General features: G+C 48.9%; 1 long non-coding RNA gene across 1 annotated transcript; it reads right to left on the bottom strand.

Moving 5' to 3' along the window:
* Positions 1–4,501: 4,501 nt before the first annotated feature.
* Positions 4,502–9,382, bottom strand: LOC121110621. The gene is made up of 3 exons (XR_005859398.2): positions 9,282–9,382; positions 8,682–8,856; positions 4,502–5,235 (listed from the first exon to the last, which is right to left on the bottom strand). It is a non-coding gene; the product is annotated as an uncharacterized LOC121110621 (long non-coding RNA).
* Positions 9,383–18,810: the final 9,428 nt, after the last annotated feature.

Raw genomic sequence — 18,810 nt, 5'->3', positions numbered from 1 at the left:
GCAGCAGAAAGCAATGAGGGGGAATACCGTATTTTGTCACTGTCAAATTTTACTTCATTTTAGAACAATGTATTCCTTGTCTTCTCCGCAAGTAGCTGAAGAGATTAACTTATTGCTGATGATTTATGACTCCTGTGAAGCAGTTGCCAGGGCTGCTGGGCTGACATCACCAGGTTGTTCCACTCCAGAGCCAGCAGATAACAATTCTGACTTGTTGCTACCGTTCCAGGCAGGCTGATAGGCTTGTGCTCGCCACAGCTTTTTTGCCTGATTCCTCTTAACTCACATCAGGCACCACACCCCTTGCAATGAAACGCTGCCATTTGGGCCCTGGATTGAATTTGCCTGGCTGCAGCTGGGGCAGAATGAAGAACTGGTGTTGCTTTTCTTTCATCACGCTGACCTTGCTCCTTTGGGCTTTCTACCCCAACCAGGACCACAAAGCTTTCTTATAAGCAGCTCTTTGGTGTTTGCTCCATGCATTCTTCCCTTCCCATTTTGTGTCCTTTACAAAAATATATCTTTTCCCATGGAGCTTGAATACAGTCCAAAGCAAGTCTTCTACCATTGGACAAACACTTGGAAATGTCCACCTGGCTCTTGAATCTCTCTCTCCAACCTCCTGGCTCTCTTTGTGCTCTTCCTTCAGTGAATTCCCTCCCCTCTTATGTCCTGGTGGGAACACACCATGGTTGAGCTTCCAAGCATGGAAGGTGAAATGGCCTGCCAAGGTGGAAAGCAAGCAGCAGGACGTGGAGGTGCATCCTTCTCCGTGTTGCTTCTCATTTACAGGGCAGTTGGTGGAAATGGCACAGGGCTTGCAGGACTTGAGGGCATCTGCAGAAGCCTGGAGAGAAGGATTTAGGACCACACTGGGTACAACATGTTTCTAACACCCTGCAGCCAGGGCTCTGTGTTCTGCTCCTACCCCTCTGCTGCCTAGAGCAGCACGGTGCAGCTCTAATACAGGATGCCAGCTGTTTTCTTTGCAGGATGGCCACCTTATCTGAACCAACCTTCTGAGCACAGTCTGGCTGCCACTCAGCACTTCAAACAACCCAGGGTTATCAGACCCCAGCCATGGGTGGGAGAGGGGCTGAGCACAGCTGTGTCTGGCACGTGTTGTGCGGCTGGGAATGGAGCAAACTGATGCTTCCTCCATATTCTTGGTGGGTAGAAACCCTCCTGCATCTCTCCTGTCTGCAGGCCTGCCTGTCCTGCAGGCATTGCCTTGATCACTTCTAAGCATACATTGAACCCAACCAACCCTCCGTGGCACCTTCACCCTCAAGGCAGAGACACACACTTCCATCTGCTGATTTTCCATGCAACCACAGTCTTCTCCAAACCAATGCGTGCCTCGGTTTCCCCAGGTGTGAACTGGAGCTGTTTCACCTCTCTGCTCTTCAGCCCACACTGTCTCCTGCTGCATCACATGCACCAATGCACACGTGCATCAATGTGCCGGGGAGTCTGGGTCTTGTGAGGACAACTGGCAGCTGTAGGATTCCCATCACTATGACAGATAATAACTTCTGCAATGAGCACGGGTTAATTGTAAAGGCAGGTCAGCAGATCTTCTTTCTCACCTTCCTGCTGCTAATCCCCATTTTTGCCAGCTCAGGAAGTGCAGGCGTCCCAGTATCTCCAACAGTCAGCACTGCAAATGCCAGCCTGATAAAACATCTCAAAGAGAAGACTCTGAGATTTATGGTTCAGCTGAGATTTTAAAACCGAATCAGCCAGCTCCAAGAGTTTTCTCCCTTATGGATGAAACTGAAAGGCAGACAGACAGCAGAACCAAGTTCTTTTCTCCACACAAGTAGAAGCTTTCATGAAAGAGGTCTTTCTCTTGGTGCTTTCTGGCTGGTGCTTGTTTGTATAGGGGAACTCCTACAAGGTCATCAGGGCACAGCTCTCAGCAGCAGTGGTCAGAGTGGTGTCTTTAGTGGAACAGACTGCCCAGAGAAGGTGTGGATGCCCCATTACCTGGAGGCATTCAGGGCTGAGTTGGATGGGATTCGGGGTGACCCGGTAGTTGGCAACCCTACCCACAGCAGGTGAGGGTTTGGAGCCAAATTATCTTTAAGGTCCTCTCCAACCTAAGCCATTCTATGCTACGATTCAACAGAAATCAGGAGAAGGCTGCTGTGTTCCCTCTGGTCCTGTGCTGCTCTGAGCTGAGTATGGTCACAGCCAGAGGGAGTTTTGACAGCTCTTGAACCCAGGGATGTTCCTTTCAAGTCAGTGGGACATCCATTGGCATGGATGGTGGGGTTCAGCCCTGTTCAGCAGCCAGGTGATGCCCTAGGACCTGCCTGGCCTTCATCTCTTGTGGGGGATGTATGCAGATGTTTAAGTTATTTATTACTCAGCATCTTTCAGGCAGGCAGCTGATCCCAGCTGTCTCCCCCATCACCTGCTCGTGGTGGCCTCTCATGTTTGGAAATGGTGTCTGGGTCAGGTTGGGAGATGTAGCAGCAGAGGGAGCTGGTTGGCCGGCGGATGCTGGAAAAGCATTGCTTAAGGAAGGTTCTCATTTCACTGAGAGCTTTGGGGCTGAGCAGGATTTGCACCCCGCTGCTGCATGCTGGGCTCAGTTCTGCTCTCTGCCCAGGAACGTGGCCTTATGTCCTTGCAAAGCAACCCTGCAGCAAGCAGGGAGTCTGTTAGCACAGCCTGTGCTGGATAAATAAAGCAAGAGGGTTGTGCTCCCATCACAGCCTGCCTGGCTCGAGTGTGAGCCTCACATGGGGCCATGCAGGGGAAAATTTGGGTGCAGGAGTGGCTCTGACTTCTATCTGATGCTGCTAAACACCTCTACGTTGGGCTGGCATTGATTCATTTGAAAAAGCATTCCAGCTAAAGGAGTTGGACTTGATGATCCTTATGGGTCCCTTCCAGCTCGGGGTATCCCATGATTGTGAAGATTGCAGATCATAACCCTCAATGTGATATCTACTCTTCTCTTAGAAAACTCCAGAGATGGTGACTCCAATACCTCCTATGAGGGTTTATGCCCTTTTAAAGCAGATCACTATGTACGGAACCTCACCTATATGGGATGGCTTTCATTTGCTGCCCTATGGGTGCTCTCTGTACTGAGAGCAGCACCACCCTCTTCCTCCATCTCCTCTCCCCATTCCCACGTGAGCACAATGAGTTGTGCCACAGGCAGAGATCCATCAGAGGTTATAACTGCTGTGGATGTTTCCTTAAGTGTCTCCTTCAGATGATGATGAGGTTTTAAGTGCTTCTCCTAATGCAGTCACGACTCAAAGTTACAGTGTGCTCTTAACTAATAAATCTGTGATTGCAAGGCAGGATGGGAAGCTGCGTAATCATGTCAAATTGCTTTCTGATGGGTGAAAATTCATCCTCAGGAAGAGTGTAATGCATTGGCACAGCTGCCCAGGGAGGTGGTGGGGTCACCATCCCTGGAGGTGTTCCAGAGCCATGGAGATGTGGCACTGAGGGACATGGGTTAGTGGAGATGGGTTGGGGTTGGGCTCAGGGGTCTGAGAGCTCTTTTCCAACCTTAATGATTCTGTGATTCTAAGTAAACAACGCTGCAAGGGGGCGAGCAGGTCAGGGAAATCAGAGCTCCCCTCCATGAGTGTGGGGTGGCCCCATTTTGTCAGCCATGTTGTCTGCTGCTTCATTGGGACGTATGTGAGTGCTTCATTCATGTGTACGTGAGCTGCAGAGACAGCCCGTGCCTGTTTGGAGCCCTCAGTTCCTGTAGGAACACCTCTCCATGTCTCTCTGGGCTTGCACAGCCACATGAGGAATTGCAGGGAGCAGAGTGTCAGCTCAGAGCAGCCTTGAGCCCCCCCTGGGGTCACCTCCTTCCCCGGCACGCACGTGCAGAGTGGAAGACACTGTCCCCACATCAACCCCAGCTGACAAACAAGGGCCAGGACGTTCCCTGGGCTGGAGCCGAGCCGTGCTGAGGTCGGATTTCCAGGAGCAGGAAGAAGAAGATCCCCAGGGACAGCAGATTCGCTGTGTGTGCAGCGGCAGTGCTGATAGACTGAAGGATTTATGCTGAGCCACTGCTCGTACTCCAGAAAATCCAGCCTATATGAAATCTTAGATCCACATCTCCCTGTGTGAGGACTGAATTGCCCAGAGAGGTTGTGGATGCCCCATCCCTGGAGGCATTCGAGGCCAGGCTGGATGTGGCTCTGGGCAGCCTGGTCTGGTGGTTGGTGACCCTGCACATAGCAGGGGGGTTGAAAACAGATGGTCATTGTGGTCCTTTTCAACCCAGGCCATTCTATGATTCTGTAAATCTACAAATTTAATTGGGACTTCTGTGCTCATGCTAAATTATTCATAAATCATTATTCTGTCATACAAACTGGTTTTGCTTATCCTGCTTTCTATCTAGTGGCTTGCATCCTTTAATTCATTCCCCCCCTGCAATGATGAGGCACTAAAATCCCACTTAAAAACATCACATCTAAATTCACAGCCTAACCAAGGGCTGCGGTTCTAGTTTCTATTCATGCTCTTTAAATAATATTTATTCATTCCTTTCCACTCTCCTTCCTTCGTGGTGCACCATGCACTGTCCTGCAGTTGCTCGTGATGAGACTGGCACGTGGCATCAATTAGAACCACCTCAGAACTCCTTGTTTACCTGGAATTAGTCACTTCAAAGCACCTGATAGAGTTTAGTAGCAGAAATAAAGGGGATGTCCCCACTGGTTTCTGACTGGGGGGAGGAATGCAAGGTCTGAAGCACCAGAGCAATGAACCTGATTGTGATGTCTACCAGCACAGCACCTGTGGCTTCCCGCAGTGCTGGCCTCACAAAGAGATGAATTTTGATGACTTCTGTGTTTTTCCAGTGTGTTGTGTCCTCCTTCCAAGGCAGAGCGAGTTACAGCAGTTACATCTGGAGAGTTGAGGTGTGTGGGAAACAGCCAGCCCCAAGGAGAAGATGATGAGTTGGTGGGATAAGGTCAGGGCTGGCTGGGATGGAGTGTATCTTTCCCACCATGGCTCCTGGGAAGCTGGGGGAAATGGAAGATGACATGGAAGCTGCGGGATGATGTGGCCATCTCTGGGGTCATTCCCATAGCAGTGGTGTCTTGCATGTCCTGGAGGGTCCTGGAAGGGGTGAGTGGGAACTTGGGCTCCCTGGATCTTGTAGATGAAAAAGCCTCATGGCCAGGACCACTGGAGCTCTTTCTGCAGAGCTCTGAGCTGCTTCAGCTCTTGCAGAGGCTAAAGGGTAAATAATGAAAAGCGATCAGCACAAACAAGCACACAGATCAGAATTCAAGGCTCCCCGTTGCTTCTGGGCTGACCAAGAGTCGCAACAAAACCTTTTCTCAGCCATCCCTGAAAGGGAAACCCACACAGTCCCTTTCTGCTATTCAGCCCCAACACAGGGCTGCTTCTCATCCCAGCCCTCAGAATGTCCTCGAGCTCCCGGGTCAGTCGGGCTGTGCCAAGAGTACAAGCAGCAAAGGCAGTGCAGGGAGGTGGGCAGGGAACCACAGTGGATAAGCAGTTTGTTTTCAGGGCAGTGCAATCAGGGTACATCCTATCCCTCTCATGCCTTTTTCTTGGGTAGAAGCGGATGAGAGTACGTTCTGGAGCCTGCCTGTCTTTCTCTCATAGTTCCTAATAGGGTTTGGGCTCAATCTGCAGGTTGCAGCCAAGCTGTTTGTTAGCTTGAGGGGCTGCATCCTCATTTAGCTCCAGGCAGAGTGGGGTCAGCAGGGAGACCCTTCATTTGGGCCATCGCATGCATGCCAACATGGATCCACAGCAGGATCAAGTCTGGAAGCTCCCAAGCTTGATGTGCCATTGCTTTTGGGTGTTTTGGATGGAGGTGAGGCTGGGTTGTGGGCCCTTGGTGGGGTGTAGAGCTCAGCTGTGCCTCAGTTTCCTTTCATAGAATTATAGAATGGCTTAGGTTGGAAGAGATCTTAAAGATCATCATGTTCCAACCCCCCTGCCATGAACTGGTTGCCTCTAACCAGCTCAGGCTGCCCATCCAACCTGGCCTCGAGCACCTACAGGAATGGGGGTTTCAGCCCTATTACTACCTCAGTGGGGTGCTGCATTTTTCATTACTTGATCCAATTGAGCCTAAAATTAGTTCTTTCCTTCCTCATGATGAAGTGGGTGCCCTGATCCAAGGCATGGTTGGGTGCAGAGTGCGAGAGGATATGGCTGTGATTGGTAGGATCAGGATGGCTCCTGCCACAATTCCCAGTGGAAATCAAAGAAAATAACATTGAAAAGAAGCAGGTAGAAGAGATGAGATTTCAGGGGAGGTTCAGGTTGGTTATCAGAAAACATTCCTTCTCCAAAAGAGTGGCAATGCATTGGAACTGTCTGCCCAGGGAAGTGGTGGGTTCACCATCCCTGGAGGTGTGGAAGAACTGTGGAGGTGTGGCACTGAGGGACGTGGTCAGTGGGCATGGTGGGATGGGTTGGGGTTGGACTTGGTGATCTTAGAGCTCTTTTCCTACCTTAATGATTCTGTGATTCTGTGATCATCACAACCTTGGGGAAGTTGGGAATTCACGGCGTCAGGGCTGTGCTGGCTCTTCGGTTCAACACTTTGGGGCCTGGCAAAGCTTGTGGGCTGCCTTACAGTGCTGGGTCACATTAGCTACGGGCCACAGCAGGCAAAGGAAGGGGATTTCACGCATTGCCTGCATCCTCTTTTCTGCTCAGGAAGAGACAGTTTTGGCCGTTCTCCATGTTTTGCAGCAACCTTCAGGAAGTCCTGGATGCGCCTGCAGAAATCCCACTTGAATACTTTGATTTTTAGCCCAAAAAACGTGCTGAGGAGCAGTCTGTCCTTGCAGGTAGGTCAAGGAGGATGTGTCGCATCGTAACTCGTGCTCCTCCTCGTGCTCTTCTCTGGAGTCCCTGTGCTTTCCTTGCTGTTACACAACAGCACTCATTTCACCTTCCCAAAAGCCTGCAGTGATGCTCTGTGTGCAGAAATGCTATTACCATCCTCTGCAGTCTGCGGTATCTCTCCCAGCTCTGTGGCTTTTCCGCTCTATTCTCCGCTACAAAGCCTCTCATAGCCCACAAAACCACTGCTTTGGTACCTTCTCTTCTCCATCACAAGGAAAGTCCCTTAGAAAACCCCCTCCTGTCTTCTGAACACGGCTCTATTTGATCCTCTGCCTTTTCCATGATTCACCACCTGACAGCACTGCTTAATGATGGCTAATTGCTGCTTATATGTGAATTGAAATCCCGACCTAGCAAGCAATGTGGAGATTCAGATTTCTAGCTTGTGAGCATGGATCACACTAGGAGGATTGGCCATGCCAGGAAATTCCTTGCATTTTCGTGGGCAGTTTGTTCCTCTGTGCCTCCTTGCTGGAAGGGGCTCTGACACGGCTTTTGTTTGCTGGGGCTGCCACAGAAAGGAGCTATTATCGTTCCTTTCCTTCGTGGGTGAAGCCTGTTGTCTTGGAAAGGAAGCTGGCATTTTCTGAAACCTGCTAAGTTGGCATCTTGGATGCTCTGCCAGAGGAAGCACAGCCCAAGCTTTCATTGTCCTGTTGTTTTGTGCTCAGGTTGGATATTAGGGAACATTTCTTCTACAGAAGAGCTGTCAGGCACTGGCACAGCTGCCAAGGGAAGTGGTGGAGTCACCAAACATGAAGGTGTTCCAGAACCATGGTGATGTGGCACCGAGGGATGTGGTCAGTGGGCATGGTGGGATGGGTTGGGGTTGGACTCGGGAATCTTAGAGGTCTTTTCCAACCTTAATGATTCTATGGTTCAATGACAATGGTTCATTTGCCAGTGCTGTTTTAGGTAACCAGGGTCTCACATCCCTCTCTTCATCTGCTGCTGTGGCAGTCACATACCCATCTTTACAGAGCCTGTGCCACCCCAATAGGATGTCCCAGGCACCACAGCATGTAACAAGTACACCAGACATCTATGGCAGCCCCATTGAGTCTCATGCCACTGCAGGCACTGATGTCTGAAGGGAAATTCCTCCAACCAAATGCAGGTGCTTTCTGTGAATAGCTCTCCAGGATCCCTTGATGAAAGGTCTGTAGGAGCTCACTTTTGGCTCAGTTTGACTGCTTTCATGTAGATAGTGTTATTTGCATCCCCATACGTTTGTCCAGAGAGGTGGGAGTTGCTCCATCACTGGAGACATTCAAATTCAGGCTGGATGGGGCTGTGAACACCTGATGGAGCTATGGGTGTCTCTGTTCATTGCATAGGGGTTGGACCAGATGGCCTTTAAAGGTCCCTTCCAACTCATTCAGTTCCCTGATTCTATGATTCTAAGTTTTGCTGAACTAGAATAGAGATTTGGGACCTGCTGTGGTAAAGACCTGCTCCTGACACAAAAGCTTGGACAGTGATGGAGATGAAGCTGAGCACCACCAAGTGCCCTTCTTACAAGGCCTGAATGTCACGAAAAATGCTAATCTAGATAAAATTCAGATAAAATGCTGGAGATGGGGGAAGCTCAATTTATTCCTGTTGTCAGGGATAATAATTGTTGCTTAGCAACATGTGATCCCAAATTGGCTTCATCAACCCAGCCCAGTGGGGAGGGAAAGACAAAAGGGCTTATGGTGTGAGCAGGAAAGATTAGCAGAGAGCACCTGGGGAAGTGATGGAGGACAGAAACATCACATTCACCCTGGGAACAATCCTGTCCTTACCTCTGTACCCAATCCTCATCCCAGAAGGAGGGGGAGCCAAGAATGGGCTGTGTCATGGTCCCAGGAGATGCTCTGCCATGGATGCTGCTGGGCCCTGTTCTCCTCTGGTGTTACCATCTCCATTCCTTCAGCTGCCACAAATGCTACATTGGTTTGGGGGATGCACACTGGCACTCTGTAAATTCAGAGGCACAAAGAATCAGTGAGGAGCTCACTGATATCCAGAGGGGCTTTCCCAAGGACGAATAGCACAGGAATTGGCCACTGGTGTTTTCCCATCTCCCCTTGGATAAGGAAGCTGCCTCTCCTCGTTGCTGTGAGCTCATAATAGATGCTCAGCACAAGGGTCATGCACACATCCCTGAACTCCTCTGCAAGCCCAAGCAGTTTCCTGCCCTCCTCTGCACTGTCAGTATCTCTCCAAGCCCCTTCTTCATGTCCTTGAGATCTTGCTCTAGTTCTGTTTCACTGCAGCTCAGCTTTAATCACACTTCTTTCCCACCTGACCCACTTTCTCCACGCATTCCCTGCTCAGTACTCTTGGGTTGTTGCTTATTGTATGTATGCATAGAATGGGGGCTTGAAGAGACCAAGCCATACCCAACAACTGATAATTTTAACCAACACAGGCACCAGTTCAGCATCTCTGGAGTAGGCGGGGTGTCTGGAACTCTCATGATGGAACAAAGGACAGAAGGAAGATATCATAGTAGCTCCATGTCAACCAAGGATACAGCATCCCCATCACATAGGGGCTGGAGTGGAGGAATGTCCAGACAAGGGCAGTGAGGAGAGCAAAGGCATGGAGCGACATGCCCATGAGGAATAGCCAGGTAAGCACTTTTAGTTTTGGAAAGATGATTGGGGGAGGACTGACGAGTGGTCCAGAAAGTCACAAGTGGTCTGGGGGAGGACAAGGACTGGTTAGCTTCTGTTTGATACAACTCAAGGATTAGAGGTCACCAGGCGAAGTTGGCAGGACAAATGGCTTCAGGCTCAGTTATCCTCTGTGATGATTTCTTCACCTCGCTTTGGTTGTCTTTCAATGACTTCTTAGCAGCCCGGGTGAGATGGACAACAGGCAGATTTTTGTTGCAGAAATTTTGCAATAGGCTCCTGAGTGGTGCAAGCAATCTGAGCTACGTGCCACCCCACCGGTTGCTGACTTCCATTTTGCCTCCCGGTTCGGTTCCAGTTCTCCTTTGCCTGCTCGCACAGCAGGATGTGTTTGTTTTTCAGCATCTCCACGGGATATTTTGTTGAAAAACATTTATGCTTCTGTTCGTGTTTGACTTCACACAGCTGTGGTTTGGGTCATAGCCCAGCAGAGCTCAAGCTGCAGCCACTGGGTAACCTTCACAGCATCCTGGGGACCAACACACATTGTGGGGTGAAGTGAAGCTGTAGGTGGGTTTGTGTTTATGGGCTGCCCGAGATGCCCTCGCAGTGGGAAGAATTGTCCTCAATGGAATAATGTCTCATCTGATTCTTACAAACGAGGGGTGGAAAACGGGGATACCCTGTGAGATGAGAGGTGGCCACTAGAGGGTGGTGATGGCATAGCTAGTGGTGGCCTTGGGGACACATGGGGTGGCTCCATTGGGACCTCATCAGGGTGAAACAGCTTCTGGCTCTGGGTGTGGGACCTACCCAGGTGCCACCACATCTGTGAACCGAACACATTGTGTCAGAGGAGCTGAGATATTTGGACATCTGGGAAGGAAGAAAAGGAGAAATGTGGAAGTCCAGAATGCCAGGTACTTGTCTGGGTAGGGCTGTGGGTAATACCACAGCTGCTTGCTGTACATGAGCCTACCGACCCTCTTAAGCTGGGGAGTACCAATGCAACATTTCCATCATTTCAGAACTGCAAAGCCAATTTCATAGAACCATTAAGTTTGGAGAAGACCACTAATATCATCTAGTCCAACCATCACGTTTCCTAAGTCCCAGCTTCTATCTGCTTGCTGTCATAACCTGACTTCACATCCACGCCAAAGCAAACACTGCTTTCTGTTTTATTGCTTGAAAGCCACAGCATTGCCAGAGGATGTGATGATCCCTCCACCTCTTGTGTTACTGCACGTGCTGGCAGTCAGACTGGCACTGCCACCTCCCTATGTCCTCTGTAACCCAAAGAGCAGAGGTCCCCCCTGTGATGACCCCAGGCTGTCTCCCCAGCCCTGGTCTTCTCCCAGCACCAATTCCCCTCCCCTGCCCTCCTGCTGTGGATATCTTGGCTTAAAGTCCATTTCCTTGCTCATCCCTCCCCCCCCCCATTTTGGTTCCAAGAGAACTTGCTGTTTCCTTCCAAGGAGATTTTGGCAAGAGAGCAAATTTCTTTCTTCATGTTCCCCAGCACCCAGCTTCCTGCCCCAGCACCATGCATGGCTAGGCCAGTCCCCACCATCCCATTGCACTGTCACTCACTGCTCCCTTCTGCTTTGGCTCTCTCTTTGCTCAGCCTTCCACTGGCTTCTGGTTCCCAAACACATTTTAAAATTCCCCATCTGAAACAACTCTCCTTCAGACCGTATTTCCTCTCCAACATGAGCTGATTGCCACTTCTGTGCGTGCATGGTGCCAAGACCCAGCTCACGTCTTCACCGAAACCTTGGCCTGGCTCTGAAAAGACATCATCTATTTTGGGTTGTGCCCAGCAGAGCTAATTGGTTCCTTCTGTGCTGCCTTGGTGTCTTTTCTTTCTGCCTTTCTGTATGGAAAGTCTGTCTTCAGGTTCAGTTGAGCCCCTGGTGCCTTCAGCCTTCTTGCTGGGAAGACCCACCATTGTTTCTTCCTTCTGTGGCATTCACATTGGTGTCTACTGGTGGACCATCCATACTTGAGTCCTAGGCTTATGGAGAGAGTTTTATCATTCCCTGGGTTGGGATTTGAGTGAGCCTGGACTTTTTTTTTTTTTGGTAGCAATATTGATAGAAATGAGCCTGGATCCCTGGGCAAGGACACACAGGTGGTGAGGAGACAGACAGACATGCATGGCAGACAGGCTATGGGCAGCCAACATCAGATGGCTGCAGCCAGCATCTGCTGGTGACTTTGTGGTTTCCTTTGAGCCTCGTAAGGGTTTAGCAGTGCTCGCAGGAAGGGCTGTTCATGTTTGTACACCCTGGGCACATTACAACTGTGGGCAAATGAAGTTGGAAGAGACTCAGATGGGGATACCAGGATGCTCAGAACTCAGTAGTGGCTACTGTATCACTAAGTAGATGAAGACTCATCAGTTTGGAAGGGAGATATCTGAAAAGGGCTATGGCCAAAACACTGAGTGGTATGTGAAAGGTGGGCTGGGAGAGTGTGTTCCCCATCTCTACCTAAGTATGAATTAGAGGACATCAGATGAGACCAGTAAATTGCAAACCCAAAACAAACAAGGAGGTGGTTCTCCCAAGGTGTAATTAAGCTGTGAAACTCCTTGCAACAGGATGTTGAGGATGTTGAAAACCTATGGCAGTTCATAAAGCAGACTAGATAAATTCACAGAAGAAAAAAATCACTACAGGTAATTAAATACGAAAGCAATGTATAGCACAGGAAGTCTGGAAGCCACAGATTGTTGGAAGCTGACTGGATATTCAGGGGAAGTATTGCAAACTATTTGCTGCATTCTGACACTCTTCCCTCACCGACCACTCTTGGCTGTGACCAAAGACAAGTCACCAGAATGAAAGGAGCTTGCTGGCCACTTCAAAGTCCCATCTGAATAGTGGATGGTAGGTTTGGGCCGTCAATACTTTATAGGTCTCAGGATATGAGAGGATGCTGTGGGAGTTTTGCTGGTATGCTGCTGGGGTTTCTCCTGTCTTCTAGTGGATATGTCGCTAAAATTAATTATAATTAATTACTAACCAGACACAAATCATTCTAGAGAGAACATATATCAAATGGCTTAGTAAAACTAGCCCACCAACTCATCCCCACAGTGCCCACTAGTCAGGTCCCTTGGTACTTCATCTCCATGGTTCTTGAACACCTCCAGGACAAGGAGTCCACCACCTCCCTGGGCAGGCTGTGCCAACACTTGTTCACTCTTTCAAAGAAGTTTTTCCTAATATCCAACCTGTGTTACCAATGGGTAACTTACTGGGGCAAAGAAAGAGGTTCTTGTGCCTAGGAGCCTCCAGGCTATTGGGCTTGCCCATGACGAGCTTGGCTCTCCTTCTGTTTCCCACAGATCACGAGGGAAGAGAGAAGCCACAATGCCAGCACTTGTTTTGAAGGCTACAAGCCTCTGCCTTGCTGCAGCTGCAAATTAACACTGGCTTCCCCATCTGGCTTCCTCTCGCGGGGTTTAGGCAGACATTTCACGCTAAAAGCAGCCCAGGACAAGCCAAGAACCATAGCTGGCTGACAACTGGCCTGTACAGAGCCAAAAGTGAGTGGTGACAGTCAATGTGGTGATGGACAAGGCTGGCTAGTTTTTATAGAAGTACGCCTTGTCCTTGTGGCAGCTCTTGCTGCTTTGCAGCTGGAGGGTCTGAAGGCAGGAGATGAGGGTACAAAAGATAGACTCAAATTTGGAGAGGAAGTGAAAGTTTTCTCAGTCCTTGGCATTCACACCCAGGGGACATCATCTCACCAAGATAGTGAGCCTCTTTAGTGTCTGAGCATCTTCATGAGTGCCATAACTGGGTAGCATTGAAGGTTGTCCCAGGAGACCCAGTCTCAAGCACCCACCAGTTTCAGACCAGCAGAGACCTCTTGCTCCCTTGGGTTCACAACAAAATACTTAAATTCACCTGTTACCTCCACATTTACATTCCCAGCAGCTAAATGTGATCATTTCTACCCCAAATTCTGATATCTCTCTTCAGCTGTTCAGATCAGAAACACCTGCAAGCTCCCAGCTCATTAGCCTTTGGTGCAGGGTTGTGTGGGAGTTGCTTCTTGCAAACGAGGCATTAATTAGCTTGTTACAAGGTAAATGGCATTACTGGTATCCAGAGGTGTGAAGTTTATAGGCCATATATCAAGCTATCTAATAACAGATGGAAATTTCAACTGGAAACCTGCAGTGGTGCATGTAACATATGTTAACACTGAGCCATCTGGAGCCTTTGGAGGGAGGATTTCTGTGTGCTCAAGTGCAGGTTTCACTAAGGGGCATAAAACACTCTTAGGCTGGAGGCTCTCATGGTTTGCAGTTCTCACCTTTGCTAGATGCTCTGCTGAAAATCCATGCTCTGCTTTGGTGCCTAAATGAGATCTGACCTCTTTGTATGGTATGGATTGCCCCATCCCTGGAGGTATTCAAGGCCAGGCTGGATGTGGCTCTGGGCAGCCTGGTCTGGTGATTGGCGACCCTGCACACAGCAGGGGGTTGAAACTGGATGATCATTGTGGTCATTTTCAACCCAGGCCATTCTATGATTCTATGATATGATTCTACAGACATCAGCATGAGTTTACCTGAGTTGGGCCAAGGTTGCGAAACTGCTGACTTGTCACGATTTTGACTGAACCAAGGTGGACCTGAAGGGCAGTGAAGCCTTGCAAGATGGTCATTGCCTTTTGTTTTCTTTCAGAAGACTGAGAATGGTTTGTTCCATGTCTCAGCTGTACCCCCAGCCCCACTGGGCTCTGCCAAGGCAGATAGTGCTGTTTGGCCTTCTGTGGTCACCTGCATTTTTATTAGGAGCTTGATAAGCATCTATGGGCAAAAGGACATAACCTTGTTTTGTTTTATGGTACCAGCCAGGAAGAGCCTTTCGGAGGCAGCTCTGTGCTACGTGACTGCTCTCTTGTCTGTGGCAGGCTTTTCTGCATGGAATAGATGAGTCCATCAAGCTGTGCATTCTGTTATGTGCAGACCATCTCTAGGAGCAGTCAGCCAAAATCTGTCCAAACACGAGGCTTTCCCTCTTGACCTTTCCAGCTTTTCCCTGAACCTTTGTGCTTATGCTGTTTTGATACGATTCCTGACCGCTCCTATTACGGAAAGGCTTCAGCAATGGGTAAATATGAACATAAATGTTGGTTGAAAAGCTGCATTGTTCTGGGTACTATTTTGTACTTAGGTGCAAAGATTTTCCATTGGGATTGCTTTCATAGAATTATAGAACCATTTGAGTTGGGAGAGACCCTTAGGGGTCATCTTATTCAACTCCCCTGCAATGACCAGGGACACCTACAGCTCCATCAGGTACTCAGAGCCCCGTTCATCTTAGAAGGATGGGATGGATCACACCCTAGGTGGACAAGTCTCCTTCATATACTGAAGGAGCCTAGGGACAAGCTTTACTTTAGTGCTGTGTCGAGAAGGTTGTTCTTGCAGGGTGTATTTCAGCTGCAGCTGGCTTGATTTGGTCTGAGTTTGTCCATAAGAAGATGAAGGGGGAGGAAGAGGGCTTTTCTCTTTCTCACCCCTGGAATTACTGCCTGTGCCTCCAGTTCCATCTCCAGCTGCTGAACTCAAACATCAGCCAAAAGGTCACAGCCTCAGTCCTCGAATGCCTCAAAGGAGGAAGTGCTGTGCATTCTGAAACTGTCTTCTTGTCAACATAAAAGCAAGACCAGCACTGTGGCTGGTGGTTCAATAGCCTGACCTTGAGTAACATAGGCTCACCAGCATTAAGTGCAAGGAATCAGCTGCATCTCCACTTCATGTGGTGGTAGGACAAGTAATGGTGCATAGGTGTCCTGCAGAGTGCCCTTGTGCACATGGCCAGCACATCCCATCTCCTAGCTGCCCTGCTAGGACATTGTGGCTAAAAGCATCCAAGCCATGTGCTAGAAGCCAGTATGCGTGGTCTCATCCAGCACCATCCCAGCATGTCTTGCACCATCTGCCATGCCCATATGCCTGCAGTGTTGTCCAAGAGCGCTCTACACATACCCTGAGCACCACACTAGTGAGCCATGACACAGCCTTTATAGCAAAAAGAAGAATTCAATTTTGTGCATAAAGGCATTAGGGGACCCTTAGGAGGCTCGCAGCCATCACTGTTCAGAGTGGGCATTGTTATTCTGTTCCAGGTGAACAATATTTCTAAGTGGTGTAGATGTAGATTTAGCTTGGAAACCACAACTTGCTTGCTGAAGAGGGTGGCTTTGGCAGTAAGGAGACAGTTCAAGTTAATTAGATCGTTTGCAGCTTGTTCAAAGGGCGTGAAGGGTTCGTTTGACCTTTTGTGATGAAAAGTCTGAAGCCTTGTTTTACAGAATAAAAACCAAAGGTCTAAGCCCTTGCAAAAGCATTTTAGCTCAGTGAATGGGACTGGCCATATGGGTAGTTGACCTGCAAGTCCCTCATCTGCAATGAGAAGCTGAAACAGGGTAATTGACTATCATGGCTTGGTTTTGTTTCGGGGTTTCTATGCGTTGCCTTGCAGCAGGAGCAGTGAATGGCATCTCCCAGCAGGAGAATGGGAAATGCCCCTGCCTCCCACTCCTGGGAGCAGCTCCAGCCACCATGGCTTTTTGATTTACAGGTGGAAAGAGAATGTGTATGTGGATATAAAAGGTGGTTAGGGGTCTCCTGGATGAAAAAAAGCCAAAATCTTGCATGAAAGGGCCTGAGGATCTTGATTTAACAGCAAATAGTTCACTGTCCTGCAATATGCTCTGGTCAAGGGGTTGGACCGGAGACCTTTAACATAAAGAGTTCAGTGATTCTAAGATATGTGAGTATATCTGTATATTGATGGTATATACTGAAAGACATGTCAGAAGTGATTAGTGTGTGATCTGAGATGCTTCCTGGAGTTGTCCATAACACCACTGTAGTGTCCCCTCATCCAGTAGTGAATGTGGGGTGTGAGGGAGTGAGTAACTCGTAGTTCTGGTTCCTGGTACAGCATCCTAAAGATAGGAGTGAATTTCTCTTCTCGTCTCACTTCTCCCTTAATGCTTTTTTACAGTTATGCATTATTCTTGTGTTCTGACTAACCTAAAATGTGAAATGTTGTCACATCCCTTCTGGGCCTCTTTAATTTGGTGACCAGCCTATGCAAACACAAGTTCCTATATGGCACTGGGTCTCAGGGATTTGGAGGGGGACACTGACAAGGAGGTGACCCTACCACTTCCCTGGGGAGCCTGTCCCAATGCTTGATTTTTGCCTGGATTCACTAATCCTTGGCTTTGAGGTCAGGGGAAGGTGGTCTTCTTCTACTACATTAGAAATGTAGCTTGACGGGATCATGTACAACATAGAAAGGCATGGCTGGCAGATGAGTTTAATGGGTTCTAGGCAACACAGTCAGCACTAGAAATTCATGAGTAATTGTACATTTCATTTGTGTCCTCGCTGACTACAGACACACGTACTTTCCTTTCCAAATGGAAATCTCCTAACATTTTCATCAGAAGCCATGCCAAACCCGACTGCTTTCAGACTCAGGGTGGACCCCAGGAGCCATCAGTGCTCCATGAAACCGGTATGATGTCTGCCAAAACTTAAAGCTGATGAGAACTGTGCTGCTTTCAGATGATGGCTTCAGGGATATTTAGAGATAAAAGAAGGAGTAATGACCTCAGCGATCCAACTAGAGTTAGGGCTTCCTAGGTCATTCAGTTTGATGGGTCTATGGGCTGCCTGAATGACAGGGCAGTGAAGTTCCCCAAAACTCAGTCCAACAGCCCAGGGGTAAAGTGAGATGGGATTGCACTTGCTGTGAACTGCTCCAGTGCAATGGACTGCCAAGCTTACCCCAGTATTTGACCAGCAGCTATCAGAGATGAATTTGTAGAAGCCTTGAGTTCGTCTGGCTGGATAATCTGGGGTCTTGACTGCAAATCTGGATCCCTGGAAGTCTGAACTTCCAAAGAGGATTTGTAAGGATTGGTAAGGAGCTCATCACCACCATCACTTGAACTGGCAGTCAGATTCCCCATGGAAATTTGTCTTGCCTGGTGGAAACATCTCCCTACTTGTGCTCCATCAGAGGTTCACTGCACGAAGTGTGTTTTCTGTGAAGTGTTCAGTGTTCCGTGATTCTGCACATCCTGATGGAAAAAATGTTTATCTGGAAAATTCCCAAACAGCATGATTGGTCTTACGTGGTGTGAAGCAGACCTGAGAGTGAGGTAATGTTGAGAAACACGACTGTGTCATGCCATCCATCCCGTCTCCTGGGTGTAACCTCACCCCAGACCTGCCTAACCTGTTGCTCTTGGCTAAAGGCTTTGGCTTTCTGCCCCTGCTCTATAATGAGGAGCCTTGTTTCCAAAGCTGCCCACCACAGGGATAGCTTTATCTTGCCCTCTTGAAGGAAACACAGCTACGGTGAGCACACTTCATACATTTGGAAGAGAGGACTGGTTTCATCCACGTCCTCCTCCTCTTCAACATCTCTTGAAGCATTTAACCACTTTCCAACAGATTTCATGGTAGAAGAGTCATAGGGATAAAGCTTTCCCATGTTGGCAGACAGCTGGTACCAGAGTCTGACCACGAGGTTCAAATCCACATGAAGTCACCGAGTATTATTAAGTCCAATGCATATTGAATGATTTGTACTTGCTCCCCTTCTTTCTGTAGGGTCCCTGTAGGGTGAGTCTGAGGTGGGTAGGGAATCATAGAATCATTGAATGGCTTGAGCAGGAACGGACCTTAAGGGTCATCGGGCTTCAGTCCCCCTGCCACAGGCAGGGCTGTCAACTTCCACATTTAATACTAGACTAGGGAAGGCCTATAGCCTCCATCCTCAGATGGAAGAAGGATGCTCCAGGGTTGTCAGCATCCCATGTGATGTCCTTAGCAGCTGTGATTTAGAGTGTTTTCCTTCTCTTCATCCTGTGACTGCTGCTAAGTGGAGCAGAGACTTGGTGACAGCTGCCCAGGAAGCTGCCCTTCAGACCTTGCTCCCAAGCCCTCAGTGGTTCTGCAGCATTACAAAATGAGTTGTTCATATTTCAGGTTAATGAAGCACTCCTGGCTTAGCTGGCCAGAAGCACCTGCTGGGCAAACATCCCTGCTGGAAAATTCCTGCTGCCTGCGCTCCTCCAGGGATTGCAGGGAGGTGCCAGGAGCATCCAATGCACACATTTGAAAGTCATAAATCAGTCTTCCCTTCTTCTCTTCCCCCCAAACACTTGACATTTAACTGAAAATTTAGGTTTATCTGCCTCTTCAGCATAGAGCACCAAATTGGATAATTGCAAAACTAAA

This window comes from Gallus gallus, chromosome 4, assembly GCF_016699485.2.
Source record: "Gallus gallus isolate bGalGal1 chromosome 4, bGalGal1.mat.broiler.GRCg7b, whole genome shotgun sequence".
Classification (NCBI taxonomy): Eukaryota; Metazoa; Chordata; class Aves; order Galliformes; family Phasianidae; genus Gallus; species Gallus gallus.
Note: the sequence above shows the minus strand (reverse complement) of the source record. Positions and strands in the feature narration are given on the sequence as shown.